Here is a 10,256-nt window from a genome sequence, read left to right as displayed (position 1 = left end):
CCAGGGCCGGGTCCGGGGCCATGGCAACCCTCCCGGGTCCTAAGTCCGGCGTAGCTCGGAGGAGCAGGCCCTGTGCGCTCGGAGTGCGCGCGCTTCCCACGACCGGGATGGCGCGACCAGAGCCTGTCCGGATGGCTGTCTGGACCCTGCGAGGCCGCGGCCGCTTCCAAGGCCGGGGTTGCGGGTCGCCGCAACCTGCGGGTCCGGCACGGTCGCCTGCGGGGAGGAGCTCCAGGGCGCCCTGAGCGCCTCGGGCCGGGCAGGGACCTGGCGGTCCCGGCAGGGGGCGCTGCGGAAGCCCGAGTCCGGCGGCCTGCGCGCGCCACCGCCGCCTGCACTCCCGCCAGGAGGAGCTGGCTGCCGGTGGAGAGCCCAACACACAGCAACCGAGGCCGGGACCGGGGGCGGTGAGTGCGGTCGTGAGGCTCCTCGCAGGGCGGGCTTGGGTCGAGGGTCTCGGGGGGCGACCCCGGAGAGGTGTCCGCGATGCTGGGATCGGGAGGCAGGGGCGGGCTTCCAAGCAGCGGGTGTGAGCCCCGCTACCAAGCTCTTTCCCTTATCTACGCGCTCCCCAGTTTCCACCTCTCCCTATGCCCTCCCCGCGTTGGGGGTTGGGGGGGGTCCCCGTCCTCCGATCCGTGTCTCCTTTCTCAGCCCTGCACCCTAGAAGCCTGCCCGCACACCCCCTTTTCACCCTCAAGCCCTCCCACGCCTACCTCCTCCCGGTTGCCTGCCGCTCGCTTCTCCCTCCCAGCTCGGCTCCTACGGTCCCCGCCGCCACCCCAACGGGGTCCCATTGCTGCCCCCGCGCTTCTGCTGCGCGACGCAGCGGGAATCTGAGCTCCGGGGTCCCCCTTCTCCCGGCTGTCCCGAAGCAGCGGTGTCCAGGTAGAAGGCGGTTGCAACTTCACGGCCTGCCCCGGGGGGTGGGGCTGGTGCTTGGCCAGCTACCTGCTGCCCTCGGCGCAGGAGCCCTGGGCCTAGCCGCGGGCCACTTCACGCGTGCAGGTTACGCTTGCTCAATGTTCTGCTTAGGACAGTGTGGATACTTTTGCTTGGTGAACTTGGATAGGTTGCGATTTCTAAAACAGAAGCCGGCTTTGCCACACACAAATATGGAGCAGGTTTTCTTTGCGGCTGTGACTGGCTGTCAGTAGTACCTGTGGATGGGGAAGGATTAGCAGTGCTGGGGGAATGGAGCCATATCCCCACTCTCTCTCACCACGGCTCTGGGAGGCGCAGGGGAACGTAACTATCCCCTCTTGGGTGGGCCGGTGCCTTTGTGGAAAGGCAAGGATGCCTTCTAAACATTCAACAGGTAAAACCGGTTAAGAATTTGGATCAGATCTGGTGTGGATAGGGACATGTGGGATGAGTGACCAGGGAGGGGCTCTGGGAGAGTTCCACCGCTTAGGGACATGTGTTGCTCTCTTTGCGGCAGGCCCCAGGCTGGACCTGACTATGGACTAGACAGTGCTGAGCCCAGCCTACCCTCTGGAACTGTCGGTCGGGCTTGGCACCAGCCCTCTCCTCAGAGGTGTTGGTGCCCTGTGGTGACATCTGTGGGAAGAGGATTTAAAGCAGATGTCTTGGAAAGCCTCCTGCTCCCCGGAGAGAAGTGGAGATGGCATGGTGACAGCCAGTGTGTGCGTTCACCCCTTCCCTTGGGGGGGGGTGTGTCTTTCATTAAATCTTAGATTAAATTAATTGTCTATTCAGAGAACGAACACATAAAGGGTATTTCTCTTTTAGGATTGGCTCCTGGCCAGTCCGCCCTCACAGATACCTTGGGAGGCTGCAAATGGAAGGCTGCAAATGGGTAGCAGTGGCAGCGTGGACCACCTGGAGCACAGCACTCCAGGCTGTAGGCCTGCCCTATCTGACTCTGTGGTTTTTCTTTGATGGCTCCGGTGGTGATTAGTTCAATATTCCTTTACTATTGAATAGATAAATAATTAGCCAAGAACACAGCGGGGCTCGGTAGGGCCCTTCTGAGTGTTCACAGCTTCCTGTGTGACTCTTCTTGTCCTCACAGTGATAAGGCTGCTCTCAGGAGTCCCTCTGTCTAGGAATGAATACCTGCAGGACTGCGGTGGACTTTAGGACCTGGCCAGGTGTCCCTGCCTGTTACCCAATGTTTATTTAAAAAAAAAAAAATCTTCGTGCATCAGTCTTGAGTCCACAACCCATGCCCTCCACTGGGCTGCAGTATTTTCAAAATATCTCTCAATTCAACAGATCTGAATATACATACCTATAAATGTTAAAGTCTCTATTGCTGGAGACAGACCCACTGGGCTTGAAGGGGTAGGGAAGGGATAGAAAGGTCAGTTCCTAGATCAGGCTCCGGTGGTTGGACCGGTCCCTCAGTGGAGACTTCAGACTTTAAAGAAGGAAATAGTTTTCTTCATCCTAGAAATAGGAATGGGAGTGTAATGAGCATTCCCCAAAGCTGTCTGCTGAGAGGCAAAAAGGCCACCAAGACTTATCCTGCTGAGGCCCTTGCTTCTTCATACAATTTTCTTTCTTTCTTTCATTCATTCATTCATTCATTCGTTCGTTCATTCATTCATTCATTCTGGCTGGCCTGGAACTCTGTGTAGACTAGGCTGACCTCATATTCAGAGATCCACCTGCCTCTGGGTCCCAGGTGCTGGGATTAAAGATTTGCACCACCACTCCTGGTAGCCCTGGCTTCTTGGACATCCCCCTCCCCTGCCTGTTGATGGAGGAAGCTGGTAGGGAGGTGGGGTCCCTTGTAGAGCCTCACCTGCCACTTCAGGCTGTGCTGATCTCACTCTGGTGGATTCTGCCTGCTCCAGACCTGGTTACCGTGGCAGCCCAGGAGTGCCCTTGCATGTACATTTTTGGTAGTATGTTTTACAGTTCTACTGGGGGGAGGGACTCCAGTGATTGGTGGGGGGGGCATTGCTTTGGTCTATCAGGAGTAGCTTTGCTCTAGGCAGAGAAAGCAAAGTCCAGCTCTTTGTCATGTGAAAGGCCAATTTGAGGAAGAGCATACCCAGAGACCCCGCTGTAGGGCCTCTGTCCACTTCTCTTGGGAATCTGGGGACAGCTGGAATTCAGAGTACCACTTGTTTGTGGGGACCTGTGCTGCCCTGGTCGCCATTAGCTTATCTTTCTCATCCAGACTGTCTCTGTTCAGGTTTGGCTGTTACCCAGAATTGCTGCAGCTGGCAAAAATCTGTTTTCTAGAGGAGGTTTAATTAACGCCTGCAGTTTGAGAGTGAGAAAGGAAGGGTGGGGAGAGAAAGAGAGATGCTACTGTATGAAGGGGGTGGGAGAGAAGATAGAGAGAGCATTGGAATACTGACAATCCAGAAGAGAGTTCAGCTCCCGGTCCTGTCTCCGACAGGGCTCTGGTTGGTAGGTAAGGAATATGCCCACATTCTGGTGTAGGGGTCACCGCTTAGAAACAAAATCGCTAAGCCAGAAGAAAATGAACTCCCAGTGATCTAAAGAAAAGTTTTCTGGGCTCACACTTCTGGTCCTTAAAAGGCCTGGGAAGCCATCTACAAAATGGACATGACCAGATGAGAAGACATTTGACTGTTGTAAGCTTGTGTCAGGAGTGTGCCCTGGGGATCTGGTCCACTGAGCCAGGTTGGTCAGGGGGGTCTAGCCTAGGGGAGCCACCTCACTCTGGAGATGCTGTGGGAACTGTCTAGAGACAGTTCAGTGGGTGAGAGCTAGCCACCCAGAGCAGGGTCCAGTGTTGCAGGGGTACCTATCAGCTTGGAAGTACCTCAAGTCAGCCTCTAGGGGGCACCTGTGAACCCGGGATACACTGCAGGGTCTACTCTGGGTCCGAGAAGACAAGAGAGCTTCCCCGCTCACCAAACCAGAATTCATCCTCTGGTCCCCATCCCTTCATCCTTAGAGCTCACAGGCTTCCCAGCCCATCTCAGATGGGGAAGCCACTGTCTTTAGTGAAAGACCAGTCTTTTATGAAGGGAAGAATTTAATGATTAAAAGTCAACAAAACAAAACAAAACAAAGCTTGACTGAGCCTAGTGCTGGCAGCCTGCAGTGCTTCCTTTTGAGTACGCCATCCCTCCTCCTAAGCCTTTCACCTATGTCTGCATCCCTCCATCCCTTTACCCATTGTACGTTGCTGGTACCTTCACTGTGTTGGGAGCTCTGAGTTGGAGGAGTTTGGGGAACTCAGATATCTAATATTAGATGGTAATTGGGGGTACCCCTAAAGTAGAAACATAGACAGTCTTCAGCTCCTGGGGCGAGTTCCTCCCTTCTGGATTCTTATGACTTGGAATATTCTCCCATTCTTTCTTTGGTTCCCTCCAGAGAGTAGGGAACCATAGAAACGTACAAGTGCACTTAATACCTGCAGTCACTCTCTCAACATGCACATTCATGGTTCTGTCTGCAAAGCGTCTTTTTGTCCCCATGTCACACCCCCTGTGTCACACCCACGTGTCACACCCCTGTGTCACTTTATGAGACCAGCTTCCTCATGGAGAGCTGTAGCCAATAGCATGGAACCCAGACCTGTAAAGGACAGAGTGCGATCAGAATTGTGGTGCCTGGTGTCTATGACCCACCTCTCCTCCCCCTCCTTTTCACTTCTGCTTGTGGGGAAGGACATCCTTTATACCGACTTTACAAATAGTTTGACACTGTTTCTCCTACCCCGTTTGTTAGACCCGGCTTTCCAACTAGCAAAGTGCAGCTTGCCTCCCTAAGCTGGCCGCATTCTCGGACCCAACACTGACTTTCAGAGATAGAACAGTATATTATTTTGAGCATCTCAACTGTAATGTAAAATGAATATCCCACCAACTTTATTATTTGCAAATACAGAAGAATATGAGGAAAAATATTGTTAAGTCTTTGCTTCTAAAATCATAAAGTTGGATTGCATTGTTATTAAAGTTGTAGCAGAATCATTTAAATGCTTAGAAGTAAATTTGTACACTTTAAAAGTGACTACTAAAATGTAGGGAGATTTACATTTGAACTTCCTAAAAATATAGACAGTGGCTAGAGAGGTGGCTCAGTGATTAAGAGCACCGGCTGCTCTTCCCCAGGACATGAATTCAATTCCCAGCACCCACATGCGTGCTCACAACCATCTGTAATTCCAGATCTAGAGAATTGGTTGCCCTTTCTGGCCTCTGTAGGCTCTGCACACGCATAGTGCACAAACATACATGCACAAAACAGCCATACATGTAAAATAAAAATAAATTTTAAAAAATATAGGCAAAAAATTTAGACATTTGGGCAATACAGGAGTTTTAAACCCCTATTTGTAGGACTATGACCCCATTAGAACTCTCTGGGACATCCATGATCTATATTGGCATGTGATCGTTTTGATTGTCAAGTTGATAGGATCTAGAAGCGCCTAAGAGGCAAACCTCTAGGCACGTCAGTATGGGATTATCTAGATTATCTTGATTGAGATGGGAAGACCCTCTCCAACTTTGGGTGGTAGGGTTGTGTGGACGGGGTCCTAGGCAGAATGCAAAGCAGAAAAGCAAGCTGAGCGCTAAGCTTCACTCTCTGCTTCTGCCTGTGGGTGCAGTGTGAGCAGCCACCTCCTGCCGTGTGTCTCTCCTACTACGATGGACTGCATGCCCTGGACCAGTAAATCCAAGTAAGCCCTTCTTCCCTTAAACTGCTTCTTGTCCCATATTTGGTCTTGGCAAGGAAAGTAATAAATATAGGAGGAATGGGACTTCAAGGTGGCCAAAAGGCTTCCCTTAGAACTGACACCTGTGATGTGGGTTGGGAAGCTAAAGTTGGAGGGTTGCAGGTGTGGGGAGTCCAGCCTAAGCTACATAGAGGGACCATATCTCCATATCTTTTTTTTTTTTTTAAGTCTTCCCTTAGAATTAAGCTCTCTTCAGCAGAGAATTGATTTGGATAATCCTGCTACAGTTGCTGGATAATCAGATGTGATTACACAGCCATTTGGAGATTGCAGGTGGCCTCTTATGTCAGGATGAGTGAGTATTGGCTTTCCTTAGAGCGTCCTCCAAGTCAAACAAAACAGCTTGCGTTCTCTTAACTCCCTGGGAAGATTTCCCGGGTGTGTGGACGTCAGAGTCTCCATTGATGCTTTCTTTCTCCTCGAGGACCTGATTTGGGTTGTGGAATTCAGCACAGTGCAGAGGGTAGGAGCGGAGACTCTGAGCCCAGGGTGACTTTGTATCCTTGGGCAAGCTACTTCCTGGAGCATAGAATGCTTCAATTTCCTTATTCATAAAATTAAGGTGATGCCGACGCCTACCGTGTGGTACCATGGATCTTTAATAATGTACATCCCAAGGGTTTAGAACTGGTATATGGTACGTGCTTAATGAATATTAATTACTATTGCTCTTCACTCATTGTTTTAGATGCGAGCTGTCTGTTGAGATGCTGGGTTTAGAAATGGCTCTTAAAATATTTAGGCGGGCACTGGGGCTTGAACTCGCCTCATCCATGCCAGGCAAGCATTCATCCACTGAGCTCTACCCCTTGCCCAAGAGGATAGATATAGGATAATGGACAATATATATATATGACTGTCCTGATGGAACAAAGGGTTTTAAGCCTGTGTTCACAGCAAAGAGCTAGTACAACAGTGAAGAGCTAGCTCAGGCTCTCCTGGCTGGTGGCCAGCTGCAATGGCTGTGAGCGTCTGGGAGATTAGGATGAGCGCCCGGAGAGATTAGGATGGAAGAGGGAGGGAGCACCAGCTGGTGTACGCTGGAGTCATGAGATGGCCTTGCCAGCTGTTTAAATAAACTAGAAACTCATTTTCCTTGCTCTGTGTCCGACCCAGGCTTGTGATTAACATTTTAACTCATTCTTGGATACGTGTCATGAGTGAGATGTGGGAGACCCGAAGCCCACTATTTGCTCACCTGCCAGTATCTCCAGCCTTATTCTCTCTCCCAGTTGACAGAACACTGTCCCCACTCCTGTTTCAGATTGGGTATTCTTCTGCCCCAGAAGCTTGCTGGAGACCCAGTGCCCTCTTAGACTGAGTGGCTGCTGTAGCTGCTGGAGACAGGTAATGGACTAGCCAGAGGCAAGGAGTCAGACCTCCAGGTCTCTTATATCTGCCACAGCCAAGCCTTCTTCACCAGGTAGTCTGTGTTGCTGGGTTTGGGTTTACTAACTGGACCATCCTGCAGCTGGCCTGTCTACCCTGCGCCTTGGCAGACCTGACAGGGGACACTGACAGGGGACCTGCAGTCATGGGCTGTACACTGGGAAACCTCTGTGATGGACTCTTAGGAACCTCAGCGCTTCCCAGATTGTTCTAAGTGTGAGTAGCACACCTTCTTTGCTAGGAACCTGGTAGCCATGTCTCTTACCCAAAAGCCTGTTCGTTTCTGTCCATTTTTAAACTGCTTAAATTTGAAAAATGAATGAGGCTTTGTCTTAAAAAAAAAAATCTTGCCTCATACTTGGACAGCAGAAATGGCAAATGATTTCATTCATGTCCAAAGAATTGAGTTAAAAGGGGGCAACTTCCCTGGCTGGGAGCTCTGACTTCTCTGGCTTTCCTCTTGATCTTCCAACCCAGTCCTCTTTTGCCGCCAATCTGTCTGTCTCTGTCCCAGTTCCTAATGGAGACTCAGACCTGAAAAAAAAAAAAAAAAACCCCAAAGCTTAGACATTAATGATTGAAGGTCACGGCCTAGATGGTTCATTTTTTTGGCTCTGTCTCCAAGGTGAAAAATTACTGACTTCTAGAGAAAGTGTATTTTAAAGGCTGACTAACAACCAGCAGGCAGAAGGAGCCCAGCTCGCTGTCTCCAGCCTTCTTGAGCTCACGGCGCCTGAGTTTTGATCTTCTCCTCTTGAGTATTCTTGATCTAATGACTGATGATTATCCTGGTGCAGCTGGATTAATTGATGGTCTTTAAAGACTCGGCTTACGGTGGGTAAATGCAGTCAACTCAGCTGAAGATGGTGCTCTCTCAGCTGGAGAAGCGTTAACTTTGGATATGCAACGCCAGAAAGGGGTTGAGACCGTCTTACCTTAGTCCGGGTCCACTAGCCCATGCTCACAGCCCCACGGGATATTGTGTGTCCTCTCAGTATATGCACATTGACTGACTGCTCAAGGACCCATCTCCTCTAGGTGTCTGGGAGTGGAGGGCAGAGGCTGCACCCTACACATCTCAGAGGTTTTCGCCTTTACCACTAAAGGCATGAAATAGGGCTCAGTACAGACTGGGCGAATCAGTGATGAGCGTGCAAAGCGCCTATGGATGAGTGAGCACCCTTAGCTGCAGGTTGTAGGGAATTGTGCCTCAGTGGCCTTAGGGAATGGTGCTGTGTAGCCGAGTGTCTGAAGGTGGGGGCTGCTGTGTTCAGCAGCTGTTGCGACAGTTCTCATGTTTCTCCCTTTTTCTTGAGTTCGTTATAGGATTATAGATACAGGTGCTTCTTCATTTGCAGCGTCCTTCGTCTCTCTGTCCTTCTTCCTTGCACAACTGCCCGGATCCAATATCCTCAAGCTTGGGGAATGGCTGACAAGGAAACTGATGTGGGCCTGGAGTGTTGATGGATACTATGGAAAGCTAAGGCCCTGGGTACTGAGATTTGAGATTGCTCAGGATTAGAGAAAATCTCTCATCCTTGGGCAAGCTGCCTGCTTCAGAAAGGATGAAATACTAGCCACGTTTGATAACTTTTTTTTTTCAAGATAGGGTTTCTCTGTATAGCCCTGACTGTCTTAGAACTCATTCTGTAGACCAGGCTGGCCTTGAACTCAGAAATCCGCCTGCCTCTGCCTCCCAAGTGCTGGGATTAAAGGCGTGCACCACCACTGCCAGACTGGTAACTTTTATCAGGAAAGCAGACATTTTCCCGAAGACCCCAGCAGAATTCTCTGACACTTGATGGCCAGAAATGTATCACATGGTTGCCCCTTCCCCCCAGTTAAAGGGACCATGTGGATATTTATCAGTGCACACCAAAGAAGGGTCATGCAAACAGATCCCATAGCTTTCGTGGCTACAGTGCGATAGGGATGTACTTTATTCACACATGAATCTAACAATGGCTGTTCCTGATAGTGTGGGAGACTCTCTTCAAAGAGATGGCTTAGGGACACATGTTCTATAGAAATGGGCATACCATACTCATTTGTACCGAACAGTGGGAGAGGTAGGGACATGGGGTGAGGCAGTGCTGCAGTATTTTATGGGCCAGCTTCGGGGTGAGCTACTGCCTCTGGCATTCCATTGGTCAGGGGTTGCCCCAGAGCTTGCACACTTTCTGCAGGAAAGGCTGCTAAATACTTTCTTTCTGTGGCATATCTAAGAGGGAGAGGAGATGAATTGGCGATTAGCTACCGTCTTTGTTATACTGTCTCCTCCGAAGCTGGGACTCCATTAGCAAGGAAGAAGAAGTGAGTCTTATGGAGAAGTTGGGGAGGAAACTCCCATAGGAGGAAAGATGCTAAGAAGGCTCTGTTTTAATAATTTATTTGTATTTTATGTACATAGGTGTTTTGCCTGTATGTGTGAGGGAGTCAGATCCCATGGAACAGGAGTTACAGACAGTTGTGAGCTGCCATGTGAGTGCTGAGAATAGAACCTGGGTCCTCTGGAAGAGCAGCCAGTGCTCTTAACTGCTGAGCCATCTCTCCAGCCCCAGGATGTCTGTTTTACATCACTGCTTCTTTGCCTCCATTAGGAATCACCAGCTGACTGTGGAGGGGAATGGAAGGTCTTCATTCCTTGGTCCTGGTGGAATAGCTCCTGATGGGTTCATCTCAGGTTGGAGGTTATTCCAGGGGAAGTGACCTTCAGCTCTCCAGGACTAGGGGAGCCTGGGAGTGCTCCTTGCCCTGGAGCCCACCCAGCATCTGAAGTCTCCCTTCATCTAAAACCCATTCACTCTCAGCCCACACCTGGATACAGCAAAGAATGACCTTGATTCCCACTCTTACTGAGAGGTGCTTCTTATGTTGTGCTCATTTGTCAGTAAACAGAGCATTGGTGAGAAGTCGCCTGACTTAAATGGGGTCTCATGCTTTCTTCAGTTTGTCTCATGTCAGGTGCTTTTCTAGCCACAGTGCTTGCTGGTGTCCTTCCCTTCTCCCTTCGTCCCTTTCTTCCTCCACACCTGCTGAGTACTGCAGCTTACTTAGCTCTGAGACACACACACACACACACACACACACACACACACACACACACGCGCGCGCGCGCACACACCCACACCCTCTCCAAACACTGGAAGAGGTCAGAGAGGAACCTGAC

The 10,256-nt window shown here is 50.5% G+C and overlaps 1 protein-coding gene across 1 annotated transcript in view; it reads left to right on the top strand.

Annotated features, from left to right (window-relative positions):
- Positions 1 to 291: 291 nt before the first annotated feature.
- Positions 292 to 10,256, top strand: part of Pxylp1 (2-phosphoxylose phosphatase 1) — a 66,227-nt gene continuing 56,262 nt past the window's right edge. Inside the window, exon 1 of the mRNA XM_031343795.1 lies at positions 292 to 407. The gene's annotated coding sequence lies outside the window, so the exon portion shown is untranslated. The remainder of the gene's footprint in view (positions 408 to 10,256) is intronic.

Source organism: Mastomys coucha, unplaced genomic scaffold (genome assembly GCF_008632895.1).
Source record: "Mastomys coucha isolate ucsf_1 unplaced genomic scaffold, UCSF_Mcou_1 pScaffold23, whole genome shotgun sequence".
Classification (NCBI taxonomy): domain Eukaryota; kingdom Metazoa; phylum Chordata; class Mammalia; order Rodentia; family Muridae; genus Mastomys; species Mastomys coucha.
Note: the sequence above shows the minus strand (reverse complement) of the source record. Positions and strands in the feature narration are given on the sequence as shown.